Below are 19,405 nucleotides of genomic sequence, written 5' to 3'. Positions count from 1 at the left end.
CCATTATTGATGGTAGTCAGATGGAATACCATCTGGTAAAAGTGATTTATTATTGAAGGGATCTTTAATGACATGCCATACTTTGTATACAGTTAACTGTATCGTCCTTTAGGCACTGTATTTTTTTACGTGGTTACTCAAACAGTTGAGTATTCTCTCTTAATTTTTACAGCCCCAAAAGATTATATGTATATAAAAGTATACAAATGGCTAGACTCATGAGGATGTTAATTGACTTTGTAAACTTTGTTTTCTTCAAAACTATGTATTATATTATTAGTAATCTAATTATATAACTTGAATACAATAAATAAACTTTGTCAAAAGTGTAGGGGAGAAGATTACTTCTTTTCTGGAAGTGGTTTAAAAATGTTATCAAAGACTGTGAAGATGAAGAAAAGAACAGAGAAATGTAGTTGTTGATTTGAAGAAATAATTATCTAGGCAAAAATACACTGGCCTGGTGTTGGAACCTGAAAACTTGAGTTCAAATTTTCTCTGATTTATCTACATATTCCTATCCAATGCATTTTATCCCAATGTGTAACATGGATATACCAATTAACTGTGTGTGTGTGTATATATATATGTGTGTGTGTGTATGTGTGTGTATATATACATATATGTGTGTGTGTGTATATATATATAGGTATATATATATAGAGAGAGAGAGATATGTTTGTATACATAGGTATATATATATATATATATATTTATATATATATGCTTCAGTGTTGCTTTGAAAACCTCATTTGTGTCTAAGAGTTTGGGTGTGTGTATCTGTGTCTGTGTCTGTGTGTGTGACCCCAAAACTCCTGAGAATGTAAGAACCCTCAAGTGATTTCATAGGTGTATATGTAGTTATGTATATCAGTACCTAGGATATTTCCTATTGTCTACTTGTATTTTTCTGTGTGTGTAAATGCTCATTGAATTTAAATATATTTAATCTTCTTAAACTGGATGGGGTACTGAAAATTAGATTACACGTTTTAGAGAATTTTCTCTGGGCCTAGACATACAGCATAAGTAAAACTCAGTCGCTACCTTTGAATTCTGTTTGTAGTCTTCCTATATAAAGTAAAGTCCAAGGGCAGTTTTAAGCAGAATTTTAACACAGCTATATTTGGAAACATTATGGTTCTTTGGAATACTTTCCTTTCTTTCCCTATTCTCTTCTCCAGTGCAGGTATCCTGTTGTTGTTTGACAGGAAGTACATGGTGCTTTTTTCTTTTCTTTATTTTTTTTTTTGTGAGGAAGATCAGCCTTGAGCTAACATCCATGCTAATCCTCCTCTTTTTGCTGAGGAAGACTGGCTCTGAGCTAACATCCACTGCCAATCCTCCTCCTTTTTTTCCCCAAAGCCCCAGCAGATAGTTGTATGTCATAGTTGCACATCCTTCTAGTTGCTGTATGTGGGACGTGGCCTTACCATGGCCGGAGAAGTGGTGCATCAGTGAGCGCCCGGGATCTGAACCCAGGCCACCAGTAGCGGAGCGAGCTCACTTAACCACTAAGCCACGGGGCCAGCCCTATGGTGCTCTTTTCAAGTGGATGCTAAGTCTTAGGATAAACATGAAACATCTTCCAGAAGCATTCATTAATTATATACTGAATTTTATATATATGTAATTATATTCATATATATGTAATTTTAAAATATATGTTATTTTATGGAATATATATAAAAATTTCAATTTTCCATTAGAGCACAGTATATTTCTTATTTCACACTTTCAGCTGGCCATATTTCTGTAATCCTCAATGCTTGTTACAGTAGTCATTCATTCTATTTTGGTATTGAGGCTGGTATTTGCTATTTTGAAGAAAAAGTTTAAAAAGTATTTTTTTTTTAATTCCTCTGTAATAAGATCTCTGGTGTTCGGACTCAAATTACTTTTACTCACAACAAATATGTATTATTTTGTAATTTCCTCACTCCTTATTCCCACTCACAATTTTTGGGTTTTTTGTTGTTGTGGTTTTGGTTTTTATATATTCTCTGAAATCTTTTTGACTGGCTAATTAATACTTGATTAAAATTAGGATGACATTGGACCATTCCACTCTTAATATATTTGTTAGCATATTAATCAGCAGTATCGCTATTCAAAAGGTCTTCATGTTGCACATAGTCTGTTTCCAAACATCCATGCTTCCTAACTTTGAACTTGAATGCCAATGTTTTGTATCAGTACACATTCAGGGGACATCTAATCATTTATTCCTGAAAATAATTAGAGATTTGTAAACAAATTTCAGTGTTGCTTTGAAAATCTCATTTGTGCCTGAGTTTGTGTGTGTTTGTGTGTGTGTGTGTGTGTGGTCTATCTATCTGATTACTTTATTATTATTTTTTTTTTCCTGAGGAAGGTTCACCCTGAGCTAACATCTGCTCTAATCTTCCTCTATTTTTATGTGGGTCACCACCACAGCATGGCTGCTGTTGAGTGTCATAGGTCTGTGCTCAGGAACCAAATCCAAGCATCCAAAGCAGAGTGTGCCAAACTTAACCACTAGGCCACAGGGCTGGTCCCTGATTGCTTTTTCTGGGGATTCCCATGTTGCACCTATATATGCTCTGGATTCAAAGAATGAATTGACTTGATTGAGTTGAAAAGGTCATTATAAAAACATACAGTTTGCTAAGTGCTCTTTGCTTTTCCAGAATAACAGGTGTTCTGAAAAATCAGTTTGTTCATTCACTTTTATCACCCAACTTAATCCAATTTTTGTAATGATTTCTGTCTGCAATGGTATTGAAGATGAAGATTTACCCTAAGTCACTGGAAATTTAACAATATTACTTAACATTCTATTTTAACTGAAGTAACTGTAGTGTATATCCTTTCTAAATAAGGACATTTCTTCAGGGTCTGATCCTGTTCCTTCTCTCCTCTATTCCCCAAATATACCTCTAGCTATAAAGTCCTCAAATTGTATTCAAGTAATGTATAGAAAATACTTTATTTGACTGGAAGATTGTTTTGAATTAAATAGTCATCGTAGTTCTATTTTACCTATTTGAAGTAATAATTAAATCAATATTTTTAGCTGTATCTTTGCGGGTAGAGATATTCTTTTGACTGTAGTTTTACAAAATTATAATGACGTTTTAGACCATGTAATTAAGAACAATTGGTTGGCACAAATGCAAATACCTAACATATTATACCCAGTGAATATTTGAATATTAAAAGAAATTTAAATTTTAAAAACATATATATATATATCAATGCCAAACTTTTGGATACACGAGTTTTATAATTCAGTCATATTTCTGCAAATTTTCTCTTATAACACACTTAAGGTCGGTGAAGAAAAATAATACTGGAAATTTCAATAGAGAATATTTAATCCACATAATATACATCTTAATATACAGATTGGTTATAAAGAGAACATGAATATAATTCAGAAATAATAACTAAATAATTCAGAAATAATAACTAAAGATAGTAACAACCTTAGACCCAGGAAAACAAAAATGTAAGAGCTTTTAAGAGGTGCCCCCTGCAGCTGGGGATCAGACTTCTGAGCAGGGGATACAATCTGTCTGCTGCCTGTACTGCGAAGTGGGTACAAGGAGACTGGTTTTCAGAGTGCAAAACAGTGCTGGAGTCGCACTGGCGTGGTGTGCCAGCGGAGGAGGTGAAGTGTAGCTGGGAGCGGTCAAGCGCTGCTGATGGAATCACGGGAACAACAGTGACACAGAAGTCCATCTCCCCTTGTCCTACCTTCAATTTTCTCCTAGTGCCCTACTGATAGAATCTAATGTGAAGCACGCTGGAAAAGGAATTAGGGAAATGCACTGCACTGAGTCCTCTTCCCAGGATCACAGATGAACGTATAGAAAGATGGATTTGGAGCAGAGAGAGCAGCACACTGCTGGGTTCCCATTACAGAGCAAAGCAACAAACTAAACAAACAAATAATAGCAGTATGGCTCTAGTTTCATCTATCTTAATGTATTTATTATATTTATATATTATATGTTTTAATGACATTATGATTATTTTTACGTTTTTCCATTCCAACCTTAGTACTCTCAAATATTTTATCCTGATGCATATTTTAGCTTTTATCTTTGTTGCTTTTTAATATTGGGACAAATGCACTTTATGTGTATATTACCTGAATGCCCATGAGCCTTTGCTATATATAACAAAAATAAAGTGATAATAACATTAGTATAGAAATTTTAACATCTCCACATCCCATTTGTTCCCATAGCAATTAAATTTTCATGCTCAGACCTTCAGTCTCCCGAATAGTTCTGAGGTTCTGAGAAGTCTTTTTCATGTGCTAACACATACTGTTCTCACCCCCTCCAAGTTCTTTCTTCCTGACATAGTTTTGTAGGAGAAGAAAAAGTTTTTCTCAACCCTCTTAGGGTCCCTGGCTGGGTCCGAAAAATAAACTGACAAAGACAGATTAACAGGAGAAACGCATATAGATTTACTTAATCTAAGTTTTACACGACACGGGAGCCTTCATAAGGAAATGAAGACCCAAGGAAACAGTTAGACCTGAGTATTTTATGCTAGGCTTGACGAACAGCGCACAGGTGTGGAGGACATGACAGGTTAAGGAGTATGAGGTAACCGTAATAAACTGACGGAAACCTAGCAACTCCTGTTTTTTAGGATTCTTCTTGGCATCTCTTTGTCTTCAGAACTTAGGATGCTCCTTTCCTTCCAGTATATTTAGAGCATGCCTCACATGAAGGTTTTATGACCTGTTTCAGGGGAGAAAGGTGGGAGGTGAGGAAGCGGGGGTGTGGGAAGGTCAGAGTGACCTTCCTGTTTATGCTGCTTGCTCAAACTCCTTCAACTTAAAATATGTAATACGCCAAGGAGCCATATTTTGGGGGGGGGGGGGGGGGTGTCCTGAACTTCATCAGTTTCAATTTGTCACAGTCTCTGCAACTCAAGATGCATCTAGCATGAGCTTTTGATCAAGGTGCCACTGAAGCTGACAAACTTGCCAAAGGAAGTAAATAAAATATGTCCACCTCTGTGTTACAGACACTTTTGGGTGAGGGGTTGGGCGGGGAAGACCATAGGTTTTGTTAGCACTGTGAAGTATCATAGAATTTAGTGCAATAGCCCCTTCTTTTATCATAGTTAGCACAGGTTAGAAGACAGCCAAGTCATGAAGGGGTCACCTAACAGCTGCCTCACGATACCACCAAACAATCTCCCTCAAACACAGAGAGATATTTGGCTCATGTAGCTGAATCTGTTTGGTTACATAGACATCTTCCCTATGATAGACTTGACTTTCAGGCTAGAGGAATTATAGGGATAAAGGGATTAGCTAACCAATACCCTAAGGAAGAATCAGACAAATTAAAAAGTAGAAAATGCCACAGAAAAATAGGATCACATTCTTCAGCAAGTCAAAGCAACCTGAGAAAAGAGCCTATGGAACATTGAAAACAAAAAATTAAAGGGGATAAAGCAGATGCAAAGTATAACATGGAATTGCAGGCTGGTTTGGACTGACCAGCTGCAAAAGATACAGGAGGAGCGACTAGAGGAGAAAAAATATAAATATAGTCCAATTATTATATTTTACTAAGGAATTATTACTAATTTTGCTGGTTTTGAAAATATTTTAGTATGGAAACATATTCTTTTTTTAAGGAAATTATATTGAAGTATTTATTGGAGAAGACTAGTTTGTAATTTACTTTAAAATATTTCACCCTAGAGAGTATGGAGTGTAATATGCCGTTAGCTTAAACTACACCCTTGGTGTGATGGATTGCCCCTATTAGGAGTCTACATCCCAAGCCTGGTACCCTGCAGGGACTGGCTAAGATAAAAAACATCTGCTTTCTAAATCTCAGGAAACACAATAGGTTTCCTAATTAACGTTATGAATTTCAAAAAATGGGATTTCACTGGCGAATTTTGAGGCTTATTATTCATATAATGGATGTTAGAAATGTGTTTTCAATGGAGAAAACTGGAAGTATTCAAGATATATTGATAGACAGAAATATTCTAGAAGCCTTCCTCACTATTTCTTGACAGTCAGTGACTAACCAATGATTCAGAAGATTCTTGTGAAATGATGTAGCCTGTAAGTCATGAATCCTGCCACTGAATACTGCCTTGATGCCTTGAATGAGATTTAGTGGTAAGGAAATTCAGATCATCTAAGAGGACAGAGATTTGGGACTTCTGTAAGCTTACCAAACATCATGTAAGAACTACTTGTGCCTGCTTGTAAGTAAATGCTTTTACAATAAAGGTCTACTCATGTGCCAGATTTTGATCTGGAAGTTGCTTTCTTTATAAGAGTTAATCAGGGAGTATCTTAATGATTGGCAGCTGCTTTTACATATCAAAAGGAACATAAGATCTGCCTGATGTAACTGTCAAATTGACTTTGCTTGTGTCACAACAGGTACCTCATGTAAAATTTAATAACTATTATATCTCAGAACAGTTTTTGTATCCTATTACAGATGCCGTGTATTCAACTTAAGACACAAATATTTACTAAACGTGTATCCCTTTTTTCTCTTCTATGAAAAATTTCTCAGTTCTCTACTTACATTACTTCAATTTTTGTATCTCAATATATGATAAACTGATTTCTGCTGCTACAACTGCATGTAACTAAAACCACCAACTGTCACTAATGGTCTCCTGATTAACAAAGTCAATAACATGTTTTTAGTGCTTGATTTATTTGACTTTTTAAAAGCACTGATTATTTGATGCTGTAAATGACAATTTCTTTTTTTTTTTGCTTCCCTTAAACATAAATTCCTTGTTTTCTTCCTTGATCTCTGACTAGCTGAAAGTTATTCCTCAACATTTTCTAGATTTTGTAATGATTTATCTCTCTTTTTTTTAATACTCTATACACACTCCATGGCCCATCTCATCCACTCAGCGGCATCGGCTGTTAAATAACCGCAAATAAATCTCGAATATCCATTGTAAGATAGACTCCTTCTAAACCCAAACACATACAGTAAACTATAAACATCTCAAGAGGATGGCCACAGACACCTCAACCACAGCATATTTACAGCTGAATTTCCCCTTGCCTTGATTCTTATCTGTGTTTCTTGTAGTACATCTTATCTTAGGTGTTGATATTGACATCCACCTAGTATTTAAAAAGTGAAATACCTATAGGGTTAAAATACAATGGCATGTGGCATTCAGTAAGCTTTATAATCTGATTTATCTTCAGTCACATGGATAAATACATATTTTAGATAGGGAACTGTGTTCTTCCTTAGATTTACTCAACAATATAGACAAACTTCCAAAGGAAGAATTCAGGAGATACTTCATTTGACAGAGTTTTACCTACGTTTCTAATTTCCATTTTTTAAATTTTAGACTAATTAGCTTCAGACTATAGACAGATGTTCCTGGACTAAGGCTAGCTAATGAGGTGGCTCATTAAAATGCTGTTCCACTCTGGAATTGCGTGTTCCAGAGCACAAAGCAATTTTTTCCATATATAAGTGCAAATCACAATATCCACTGTAGTGGATTCTCTAACACATCTCCTAGATATCTTTTGGGACTGAAATAATTTTTCCCCCGGCCATAGATAGTGCTGCTGGCTAACAGCCCTCAGCTGCCAGGATTCTTTGGAAATTGCCTTAGGCTGAAGAGAGCCATTGGGCCAAAAGTAATGCCCTTTCCATGGGGGCTGCCTGTATCCTCACTCAAACTCAGAGCAACTCTGAGGAGCTATCTCAGTTTCTGAGCTTTCTGAAGGCTCACCTGAGGCCTATGTTGACTACATCAGACCCCAATTTCTCCCTTTCCCAATCCTGCTTCCTTCCTTTACCCACAAGCATTGATCCCCAAAATTACTCTCTAATAAACTGCTTGCTTGCTAAACTTTATGCACGATCTACTTCTTAGGAATCCCTACCAGCAAGAATTGATACAAAGAGTGGTTCAAGAGCGAACTCCTAAGGTGGGATTTTGGAGCTGGAGCTGCATCCCCAGCCACTAATCACTTTCAGTTGGAGAACATAGAATGCTGGAAAAAAAAAAAAAAGGTATATAAGTACCTGCTTATTACCCTTGAATTTTCTTCTTGGCTCACAAAGCCGCCATACTTACTATCTAGCCCCTTGTATAAAAAAATTTGCTGACGGCTGTGCTGTGCTTACCAGTAGGGTTAAGTCACAGCACAACCTCGTGCTGGACCTGCTCGAGGAGGGAAAAAGGACCAGATCTGTATAGCAAAGGAGCTGCCGTGCCTAAGCAATGCACACTTGCAGAAGCTGAGAGAATACTTACAGGGCTGGAATCTGAAACGCTGGATCAAAGGAGGCCTGGGAAAATCTGAAGAGGCTACCGGTCCTTGTGCTTCCTTTGTAGTAGTTTCCTATTGCTGCTGTAACAAATTATCACAGACTCAGAGAGATAAAACAACACAAATTTATTATCTTACAGTTGTAGAAGTTCAATAGTCTGACTCAAGTCTTACTGGTCTAAAATTGAGGTGTTGGCAGGGCTGTGTTACTTTCTGGATGATTAAGGAAGAATGCATTTCTTTGCCTTTTCCAGCTCCTAGAGGCTGCTCACATTCTTGGTTCATAGCCCCTTTTCTCCATCCTCAAAGCCAGCCATTTTGCATTTTTCCAACCTCGCTTCCTCATTATGTCTCTCTCCAGAGCAGGGAAAAGTTCTCTGTACTCATGTGATTAAATTGGGCCCACCAGGATAGTCAGAAATAATCTGTCCATCTTAAGGTCCTTAATCACATCTGTAAAACCCTTTTTACAACATACAGCAACATATTCATCAATTCCAGCGACTAAAACATGGACATCTCTGGGAGCCCATTATTCTGCCTACCAAATCCTTCCTTGGGTTGGAAGGTGTGAAATGTAATAATTTGTCCTTTACTTTAGAGAAAATATGCAGACATGACCCAGACTACTAAGAATTTCTCTGATGAGGCAGGCCTGTAAATTTGATTAGACCAAATGAGCAAAATGTGTCAAGTGATTTACTATCCTTGGTAAGACACACGCACTCTACAAAGTAAGAGGGAAGTACAATGTAGTTTCAGAGCAGTGGGGCGCCCTTTATGATCCACTGATGAAAGAAAAGAAAGCCTAGGCTTGGTTCATTAATGAGAATGGGTCAGTTCAATCTTCACAGTGGAGAAGGAAATAAATGGAGGCTTCTCTACAGCCTCATTCAGTAGTGGTCATGGAAGAAAGCAGTGGCGGGACAATTCTCTCAATAGGCAGAGCTTTTGGTGGCATATATGGCAATCTAATTTGGATTTAAAGAAAAGTGTTCAGGTTCCCATCCTGCTATAGCTGGAAAAGCCTGCTGCACTGCAATCTATGTCTCCTGCTAATTAAAACTAAAGCTGTGGCAACTAAATGATGACTCTGAAAAGTTTAAGCAAAAAAGAGTAGACGGTGAAAGGGGTGAATTTCTAGACATATTTTTTTTTTTTTTTTAGCTTTCATAACTTTACCCTAAGGGTGGGCTTGAGTCACATTGGTGCTTAGGGGAGCAGCAGCATACAGAGCTAAAACATTAATATACCCCGTACCTCTGGCCAATATATATACCCTGTACTTTTAGATAAGAAAAAGGGCCCCCTGTTGGTTAGAGAGTAAAAGGCAGGGATCCTAGAGAGGGGCCAGTTGGAGAAGAGAATTCCTTAATTCTGTAGATAAGCCCACACAAATCTCAAGTTCACCCCTGAGCAGTGCATCAGACAGACCTCAAAATAGCATGCAAATGCTTTGGAACTGAACTAATGTTTCAATCACTACCCAAGTCTCAGACTTATCCCTGAGTCGTACACACTCAAATCAGGAAGGCAAAGGCTTCGAGAACCAAATAAGATGTAAACCATGACCAAAGTCACAGTTAACCCCTGAATAACACACACACATGACAGAACCAAAGCAGCATAGCAAAGGCTCTGAAAAGGGAACTGAGATTAGAACCATCACCCACATAAGGCAAGACAGAACTTGTACTCTAAACCTAACTGATGTATAGATTAAAAGGAACAAACAAAAACAACAAAATCATTCTTCAAGGTATTTTAACAGGACTCGTAATGTACACAAAATAACATTCAAAATGTCATGAGTTCAATCCAAAATCATTAGACATACAAGAACCAGAAAAATTTAATCAAAGCTCCAGAAAGTGACAATCAACATTTGCCAGATACAAGATGGCTCAGCTATTGGAATGATCAGAAAAATCCCTTTAATGCAGCTATTATATTATGCCACATAAGAGAAAGTGAAACATACTTGGATTTTTTGGAACTGAAAAAATATAATAGTTGAAATTAAAAAAAAAAAAAAACTACTGAATGGGCTCAGTAGAAGAAATTAGATAAAAAAAGAAAAGAGTGGGTGATTTAAAATAGATGAATAGTGGGAGTGACGTCAGCAACATGGTGGAGTGAGCTGTTCCCTTTGTTTCTCCCCCTCTGAATTACAGCTAAATGGACATTAAATGACCAAGGGATGATACCCACACAGCACAACAGAGTGCCTGAGAGACCTACACAGCTATACATCTGAAGGTGGATGGACCAGATCCCCGGGAAGCAATGGAGATAGGTGAGCACAACCCTCCATCTCCCCAGCCACAGTGAGCCAGATCACAGAGCCTTACACAGCAGCTGGCATGACTCTAAGGGAAGGCGGGGACAGCCCCGCCTGTGCACAATTGCTATCCTGGCCTACAGAAGCACCTACCATGTCACAGTGGCACCTCCATAGGAATGCTCCCCACCAAGAGGCTGTGGCTAGGCCCCATGAAGGAGTCCCCACTTACCAAGCACAGTGGCCAGTGTGACTGTAAGAGCAGGGAGGGGCAACCTGGTGCATGCATGAATGCTATCCCAGCCTGTGGTAGCATCCACCCTGCCACAGTGGCTCTTCTAGTGGGTACACTCCCCACCGAGTGGCCATGGCCTGGGCCCTGTGAGGGAATCCTGCCCACCAAGCACAGCCACCAGCGTGACTGTAATAGGACGTGGAGGCAGACCAGAATTCACGTGAACACCTTTGGAGGGGTAGCCAGACCTGAGGGCCACGGCTTGGCCCTCATGAAGGTGTTCCACCCACCAAGCACAGTGGCTCACCCAAACCACCTGCAAGCATAAGGCCAGCCCGTATCTGTGCAACCGGTCCACTGAGCACGAAAGCACAGAGGCCCCACCTCCATGAGAGTGACCAACCAAGCAGCTGTGGCCAGCCTGCAAAAATGCAGAGCAGCCGTATCTGCACAACTTTTAGCAGATGGAGTGAGATCTGAAACACAGCTCTTGTTTCCCCTCAGTGGTGGCAGGTGGAATATGAAAACCGATGCTACCACAAATGCGCTGGGAAAAGTTTAGTTTATCAAACACCAGGAGAAACCACAGTAACACTTCAGAGCAGAAGGAAAATGACAAGTCTCCAGAAACCAATCCTAAAGTCATAGAAATTTACAATTCAAATGGCAGAGAATTCAAAATAGTTGTCTTAAAGAGACTCAAAGTGTTACAAGAAAACTCACAAAGACGGTTCAATAAGCTCAGGAATAAAATTGATGAGCAGAAGTAGTACTTCACTAAAGAGATTGAAACTCTAAAAAAATCCACACAGAAATCATGGACATGCAGAACACAATTAATAAGATAAAAAACAATCTAGAATCCTTAAAAAATAGAGCTGACATTATGGAGGAAAGAATTAGTGATTTAGATGATAGAAATATAGAAATGTTTCAGGTGGAGGACGAGAGAGAACTAAGTCTTAAAAAAAATGAAGAAATTCTTTGAGAGATCTCCAACTCAATTAGGCAAATCAACATAAGGAATATAGGTATACTAGAGGGAGAAGAGAGGGAGAAAGACAGAAGAAGTTTGTTCAAAGAAATAATACCTAAGAATTTCCCAAAACTTGGGAAAAAACTAGACTTACAAGTATGTGAAGCCAATAGAACTCCTAATTACATCAATGCAAAAAGACCTTCTCCAAAGCATATAATAGTAAAACTGGCAGAAGTGAATGACAAAGAAAAAAAATATTAAGGGCAGCAAAGCATAAGAAAATAATCTACGAAGGAACTGCTATCAGGCTTTCAGCGGATTTCTCAGCAGAAATCTTACAGGCTAGGAGAGAATGGAATGATACATTCAAAATACTGACAGACAAAAACTTTCATCCAAGAATACTCTATTCAATGAAACTATCCTTCAGATATGATGGAGAAATAAAAGCTTTCCCAGATAAACAAAAGCTGAGGGAGTTCATCGCCACTAGATCTCCCTTACAAGAATTGATGAAGGAAGCCCTCATATCTGAAACAAAAAGATAATGGTTTACAAAACTTTTAGCAAGGAGGTAAACAGACAGACAAAATCAGAAAACTTCAGCTTTCTAGAAGAACAAGTTAGCAAACACTTAATTAGAACATAAAAGATAAAGGGAAGGAAAGCATTGAAAATAATTATAAACACTTCAATTTAGTCACAAACTCACAAAACAAAATGGAATAATTTGTGATAAGAATAATTCAGACAGGGGAGAGGAAAGGGATGGAACCTGCTTAGGCTAATGGAGATAAGAGGCTATCAGAAAAAGGACTATCTCATCTATGAGATCTTTTATACAAAATTCATAGTAATCATGAAACAAAAATATCAGAACAGAGCAACAATTTATAAATAAAAAGAAAACAGAAAACCATCACAGAAAATCACCCAACTGAAATGGTAGTCAGAAATACAAGGGAAGAGAAACAATGGAAATATAGAACAACCAGAAAACAAGAAATAAACAGCAGTATTGAGCCCTCGTATATCAATAATCACTCTAAGTGTAAATGGATTGAATCCCCCAATCAAAAGACACAGAGTAGCTGGACGAATTAAAAAACAAGACCCAACAATGTGCTGCCTCCAGGAAACACATCTCAGCTCTAAAGACAAATATAGGTTCAAAGTGAAGGGATGGAAGACGATACTCTAAGTAAATGGCAAATAAAAGAAAGCAGGTGTTGCTTTACTTATATCAGACAAAGCAGACTTCAAGATAAAAAGGACAATGAGAGACAAAAAGGAGGAGTATATAATGACAAAAGAGATATTCCACCAAGAGGACATAACACATGAATATATATGCATCTATCACAGGAGCAGCAAAGTATATGAAGCAACTATTGACAGATCTAGAGGGAGAAATTAACAGCAACACAATAATAGTAGGGAACCTCAACACCCCACTTACACCAATGGATAGATCATCCAGACAGAAATCAACACAGAAATAGTGGAATTAAATGAAACACTAGATCAGATGGACTTAATAGATATTATTAAAAATATCTAAAATACCGGGAGACAAATGAAAATGGAAATACCACATACCAACTCTCATGGGATGCAGGAAAAGTGGTTCTCAGAGAGAAATTTATGGCAATACAGACCCACCTGAACAAACAAGAAAAATCTCAAATAAGTAATCTTAAACTATATCTAACAGAGTTAGAAAAAGAAGAATAAACAAAGCCCAAAGTCATCAGAAGGAGGGCAATAATAAAAATTAGAGCAGAAATAAATGAAATAGAGATTAAAAAAACAGTAGAAAGGAGCAATGAGGGGCCGGCCTGGTGGCATAGCAGTTAAGTTCACCCATTCTGCTTTGGCAGCCCAAGGGTCTCCGGTTCAGATCCTGGGTGCGGACCTACTCACTGCTCATCAAGCGATGCGGAGGTGACATCCCATATAGAAGAGCTACAACTCTACGACTATGATACACAACTATGTACTGGGGTTTTGGGGAGAAAAAAAAAAAGAAGACTTTGTTCCTTAAAATAAAGAAAAGAAAGGATCAATGAAAGTAAGAGCTAGTTCTTTGAGAAGATAAACAAAATTGACATACCTTTAGCCAGACTCACTAAGAAAAAAAGAGAAAACACAAATAAATAAAATTAGAAAGGAAAGAGGAGAAATTACAACCAACACCACAGTAATACAAAGCATTATAAGAGAATACTATCAAAACTATATGCCAAAGAATTGGATAACCCAGAAGAAATGGATAAATTCTTAGACTCATACAACGTCCCAAAATTGAATTAAGAAGACATAGATAATCTGACCAATCACAAGTAAAGAGATTGAAATATTAATCAAAAATCTCTCAAAAAACAAAAGCCAGGGTCAGATGGCTTCTCTGGAGAATTCTACCAAGTATTCGAAGAAGATTTAATACCTATCCTTCTCAAAGTGTTCCAAAAATTGAAGAAGATGAAACACTTCCTAACTCATTCTATGAGGCCAACATCACCCTGATCCCAAAACCAGAGAAGGACAACACAAAGAAGGAAAATTACAGGCCAATATTGCTGATGAACATAAATACAAAAATCCTCAAGAAATTATTGGCAAACCAAATACAGCAATACATTAAAAGGATCCTATACCATGATCAAGCAGGATTTATACCACAGATGCAGGGATGGTTCAACATCCACAAATCAATCAATGAGATACACCACATTAACAAAATAAGGAATAAAAATCACACAATCATCTCAATAGATGCAGAGAAAGCATTTGACAAGATACAACATCTATTTATGATAAAAACTTTGATTAAAATGGGTATAGAAGGAAAATACCTCAAAATAATAAAGGCCATATATGACAAACCCACAGCCAACAACATAACGATGACAAACTGAAAGCCACCCCTCTGAGAACAGGAACAAGACAAGGCTGCCCACTCTCACCACTCCTATTCACATAGTACTAAAGGTTTTGGCCAGAGCAATTAGGAAAGGAAAAGAAATAAAATGTATCCAAATTGGAAAGGAAGAAGTAAAACTCTTGCTCTTTACCCGAAACCATGATTCTACATATAGAAAATCCTAAAGAATCCACCAGAAAACTATTAGAAATAATCAATTACTACAGCAAAGCTGAAGGGTACAAAATCAACTTTAAAATGTCAGTTACATTTCTGTACACTAATAACAAACTAGGAGAAAGAGAAGTCAAGAGTACAATCCCATTTACAATTACACCAAAAAGACTAAAATATCTAGGAATAAATTTATCCAAGGAGGTAAAAGACCCATACACTGAAAACTATAAGACATTATGGAAAGAAATCGAAGACGATATAAAGAAATGGAAAGATATTCCATGCACATGGATTGGAAGAATAAACATAGTTAAAATGTCCGTATTACCTAAAGCAATCTACAGATTCAGTGCTATCCCAATCAGAATCCCAATGACATTCTTCATGGAAATAGAACAAAGAATCCTAAAATTTATCTGGAACAACAAGAGACTCCAAACAGCCAAACCAATCCTGAGAAAAAAGAACAAAGCTGGTGGCACCATAATCCCTGACTTCAAAATATACTACAAAGCTATAGTAATCAAAACAGCATGTGAGCCAGTCCTGGTGGCCTAGTTGTTAAGTTCAGTTTGCTCTTCTTTGGCAGCCCAGGTTCAGTTCCTGGGCATGGACATACACTGTTCTGTTAGTGGCCAGGCTCTGCTGGCGGCCCCCATATTAAAAAATAGAGGAACATTTGCATGGTGAAGCTCAGGGCTAATCTTCCTCAGCAAAAACAATCAAACAAGCACAGCATGGTACTGGCACAAAAACAGACACACAGATCAATGGAACAGAATTGAAAGCCCAGAAATAAAACCACACATCTATGGACAGCTAATCTTTGACAAAGGAGCCAAGAACTTACAATGGAGAAAGGAAAGTCTCTTCAATAAACGATGTTGGGAAAACTGGACAGCCACATGCAAAAGAATAAAAGTAGACTCTTATCTTACACCATAAACAAAAATTAACTCAAAATGGATTAAAGACTTGAATGTAAGACCTGAAACCACCTAGAAGAAAATATAGGCAGTATATTTGACATTGGTCTTAGAAGCATCTTTTTGAATGCTATATCTGCTCAGACAAGGGAAACAAAAGAAAAATAAACAAGTGGGACTATATCAGACTAAAAAGCTTCTGCAAGGCAAAGGAAACCATGAGCAAACTGAAAAGACAACCCATTAACTGGGAGAAAATGTTTGCAGAACATATATCTGACCAGGGGTTAATTTCCAAAATATATAAAGAACTCATACAACTTAACAACAAAAAAACAAACAACTCGATAGAAAAATAGGCAGAGAACCTAGACAGACATTTTTCCAAAGAAGGTATACAGATGGCCAACAGGCACATGAAAAGATGTTCGACATCACTAATTATTAGGGAAATGCAAATCAAAACTACAATGAGATATCACCTTACACCTCTCAGAATGGCTATAATTAACAAGACAAAAAGTAACAAATGTTGGAGAGGATATAGAGAAAAGGGAACCCTCATACACTGCTGGTGAGAATGCAAACTTGTGTAGCCACTATGGAAAACGGTATGGAGATTTCTCAAAAAAATTGAAAATAGAAATATCATACAACACAGCTATCCCACTTGAAATCAATTCAAAGAGATTTATGCACCCCTATGTTCATTGCAGCATTATTCACAATAGCTGAGACGTGGAAGCAACCCAAGTGCCCATCAACTAATTAATAGATAAAGAAGATATAATGGAATACTACTCAGTCATAAAAGAAGACATAATTGTCCCATTTGCGATATCATGGATGGACCTTGGGGGTCTGATATTAAGTGAAATTAGCCAGACAAAGACAAAACACCACATGATTTCACTCATATATGGAAGATAAACAAACACATGAATAAAGAGAACAGACTAGTGGTTACCAGAGGGGAAGGGGGCGAGAGGGTGGGCGAAAGTGGTAAAGGGGCACATATCTATGGTGACACATAAGAAATAGACTATTGGTGGTGAGCACAATGTGGTCTATACAGAAATTGATAAATAATAATGTACACCTGAAATTATACAATGTTCTAAACCATTAGGACCTCAATAAATGATTGGAAAAAAAGAAATAGCATACTATTGCAATGAAAATAAGAAAACAACACTGTTTCAAAACTAGCAATAAGATATAACATACAACAGTCAAAAAAATAAAATAAAATCGATGAATAGTATTGTATAATCTGAAGATTTTAAAAATTGACATTAAAAAAAAAAAACACAGCCTTAAGGACCTGTGAGGCATTATCAAACGGTCTAATATAAGTATGTCATCAGAGACCAGAAGGAGAGAAAAAAGTTATTGGAGAAGGAAAAATATTTGCAAAAAAAGTAGCCAAAACCTTGCAAATTTGTCTTCATGACTGTATCTTCTCATGTATATTAGTGATTTAATTAAATAAAAAAGAATGAAAATTACTTGAAACATGTTCGTTCTTTTAATTATTAGTATGTGTTTATGCACTGAATTGAATTGTCTTAGCACTCTGGTCAAAATCAATTGTCTGTAGATGTGAGGGTTTATTTCTGGATTCTCAATTCTATTCCATTGATCTACATGTCTATCCTTATGCCAGTACCACATTATCTTATTTATTTATATATTTATATATTATCGTATTATTTTGAAATCAGAAAGTGTGAATTCTTCACCTTTGTTCTTTTTCAAGGTTGTTTTAGCTGTTCTAAGTCCTTTGAATTTTCATATGAATATTAGGATCAGCTTGTCAATTTCTGTAAAGAAGTCAGCTGGGATTTTGATAGGGACTGTTTTGACTATAGAGCAAATTACAGAGTATTGCCATCTTATCAGTATTAAGCCTTCTGAGCAGTTAACATGGGATGTATTTCCATTTGATTAGGTCATCTTTAATTTCTTCCAACAATACTTTGTAGTTTTCAGAGTATAAGTTCTGCACTTTTTTTGCTAAATTTATGCCTAGGTATTTTATTCCTCTTGATGCTATTGAGAATTTCATTTTTGACTTGTTCATTGCTACTGCATAGAAATACAATAGATTTTTATAAATTAATAATATATCCTGCAATTTTAGTGAACTCATTTATTCATTCTAATAGATTTTTAGTGGATTTCTCAGGATTTTATATTGATAAGAACATGTCCTCTGCAAACAGAGATAGTTCTACTTCTTCCTTTTCAATCTGGACATTTTTATCTCATTTTGCTGCTTCTCTCACTTATTAATATGCATTTGATTTTCCTCCATGTCTTTTCACTACTTGATAACTCATTTATTTTAGCCCTGAATAACATTCCATTGTCTGGTGGTACCACGACTTATTTATCCATTTACCTACTGAAGGACTTCTTGGTTGCTCCCATGTTTTGGCAATTATCAATAAAGCTTCTGTAAACAACCATGTGTACGTTTTTGTGTGGACATAAGTTTTCAACTCCTTTGGGTAAATACCAAGGAACATGATTGATGGATCACAGCGTAAGAGTATTTTTTTGTTTTGTAAGAAATTGTCGAACTGGAGGGGGGCGGAGTCAAGATGGCGGCGTAGGCAGACTCTGAACTCACCTCCTCCCGTGGACACAGCCAATTTACAACTACTCGTGGAAAAATTACCCCTGAGACAGAACTGAAAACTGGATAAGAGGAACTCCTGCAACAACGGACAATCCTAACTGGGGTAGAAGAGGCAGAGACTCCCTTCTGGAGAGGAAAAACGCCACCTTCACAAGCCGCCAGCGTCACGGCCGCCGGGAGCAGCTCACAGGTACGCAGCCTCCCTGGAGGCGCGGGGCCCTGAGCCGGGGAGCGCCCCCGCTGTGGGCGTTTTGTGGACCCAGCACAATTGAGACCAGCAGCATAATATCTGACTTTGCCTGCTACTAAAGCATTGGGTAGCACCCCCAGAAAACCCGGTTCACAAAGAAACTAAAACTGGCTCTTAAAGGGCCCGCGCACAAACTCACCCGTTCCAGAAAGCATCCTAAAATCACCAGAAAGAAAGGTGCACAGTGCTTCGGTGACAAGAGACTCACCTAATAGGCCCTGAGTGCATCTCGGTGAGGGGTGAGACCTCTCCAGGGACTGGGACATTGGCGGCGGCCATTGTTGTGGCCTGGTGTGAGCCTGCTGACACAGACGCCATTGGAGTTCTCCCTGAGACCTGCTAGCCCAGGGTCTGCTCCACCCGCTAGAGCACCGATTTAATCCAGCTCAGCCAGGGCAGGCAGCCCACCCTAGAGACTAGCCCCACCCAACAACAAGCCCTCAGGCAACGTGTGGGCCTGCATAGATTGGTGACTGGATTCTCTGCAGCCTGGCAACTGAGCTGACTTGAGCGGGGCAGGGTGTGCACAAGGAGCGGGTGGAGAGTGTGGGGTGGTGGCAGAGTGTGGGGCGGTGGCAGAGTGTGTGGGGCTCCCGCTGTGGAGAGACTGGGTCCACTTGGGGAGGTCGGGGCGCTCACACGGGGCAGGACTGTGTTGACTGTGTGTGTGGACCTGTGGGCA

General features: G+C 38.0%; 1 long non-coding RNA gene across 1 annotated transcript in view; it reads right to left on the bottom strand.

The window, feature by feature from the left end:
* LOC147913451 (uncharacterized) overlaps positions 1-19,091 on the bottom strand; it is a 43,924-nt gene extending 24,833 nt beyond the window's left edge. The window contains exons 1-2 of the long non-coding RNA XR_015548673.1: positions 18,932-19,091; positions 8,293-8,389 (exon numbers count right to left, since the gene is read on the bottom strand). This is a non-coding gene — a long non-coding RNA (uncharacterized LOC147913451). The remainder of the gene's footprint in view (positions 1-8,292; positions 8,390-18,931) is intronic.
* Between the last annotated feature and the right edge of the window lie 314 nt (positions 19,092-19,405).

This window comes from Ceratotherium simum, chromosome 27, assembly GCF_057802395.1.
Source record: "Ceratotherium simum simum isolate JZ-2026a chromosome 27, ASM5780239v1, whole genome shotgun sequence".
Classification (NCBI taxonomy): Eukaryota; Metazoa; Chordata; class Mammalia; order Perissodactyla; family Rhinocerotidae; genus Ceratotherium; species Ceratotherium simum.
This window is presented reverse-complemented; position numbering and strand designations above follow the sequence as displayed.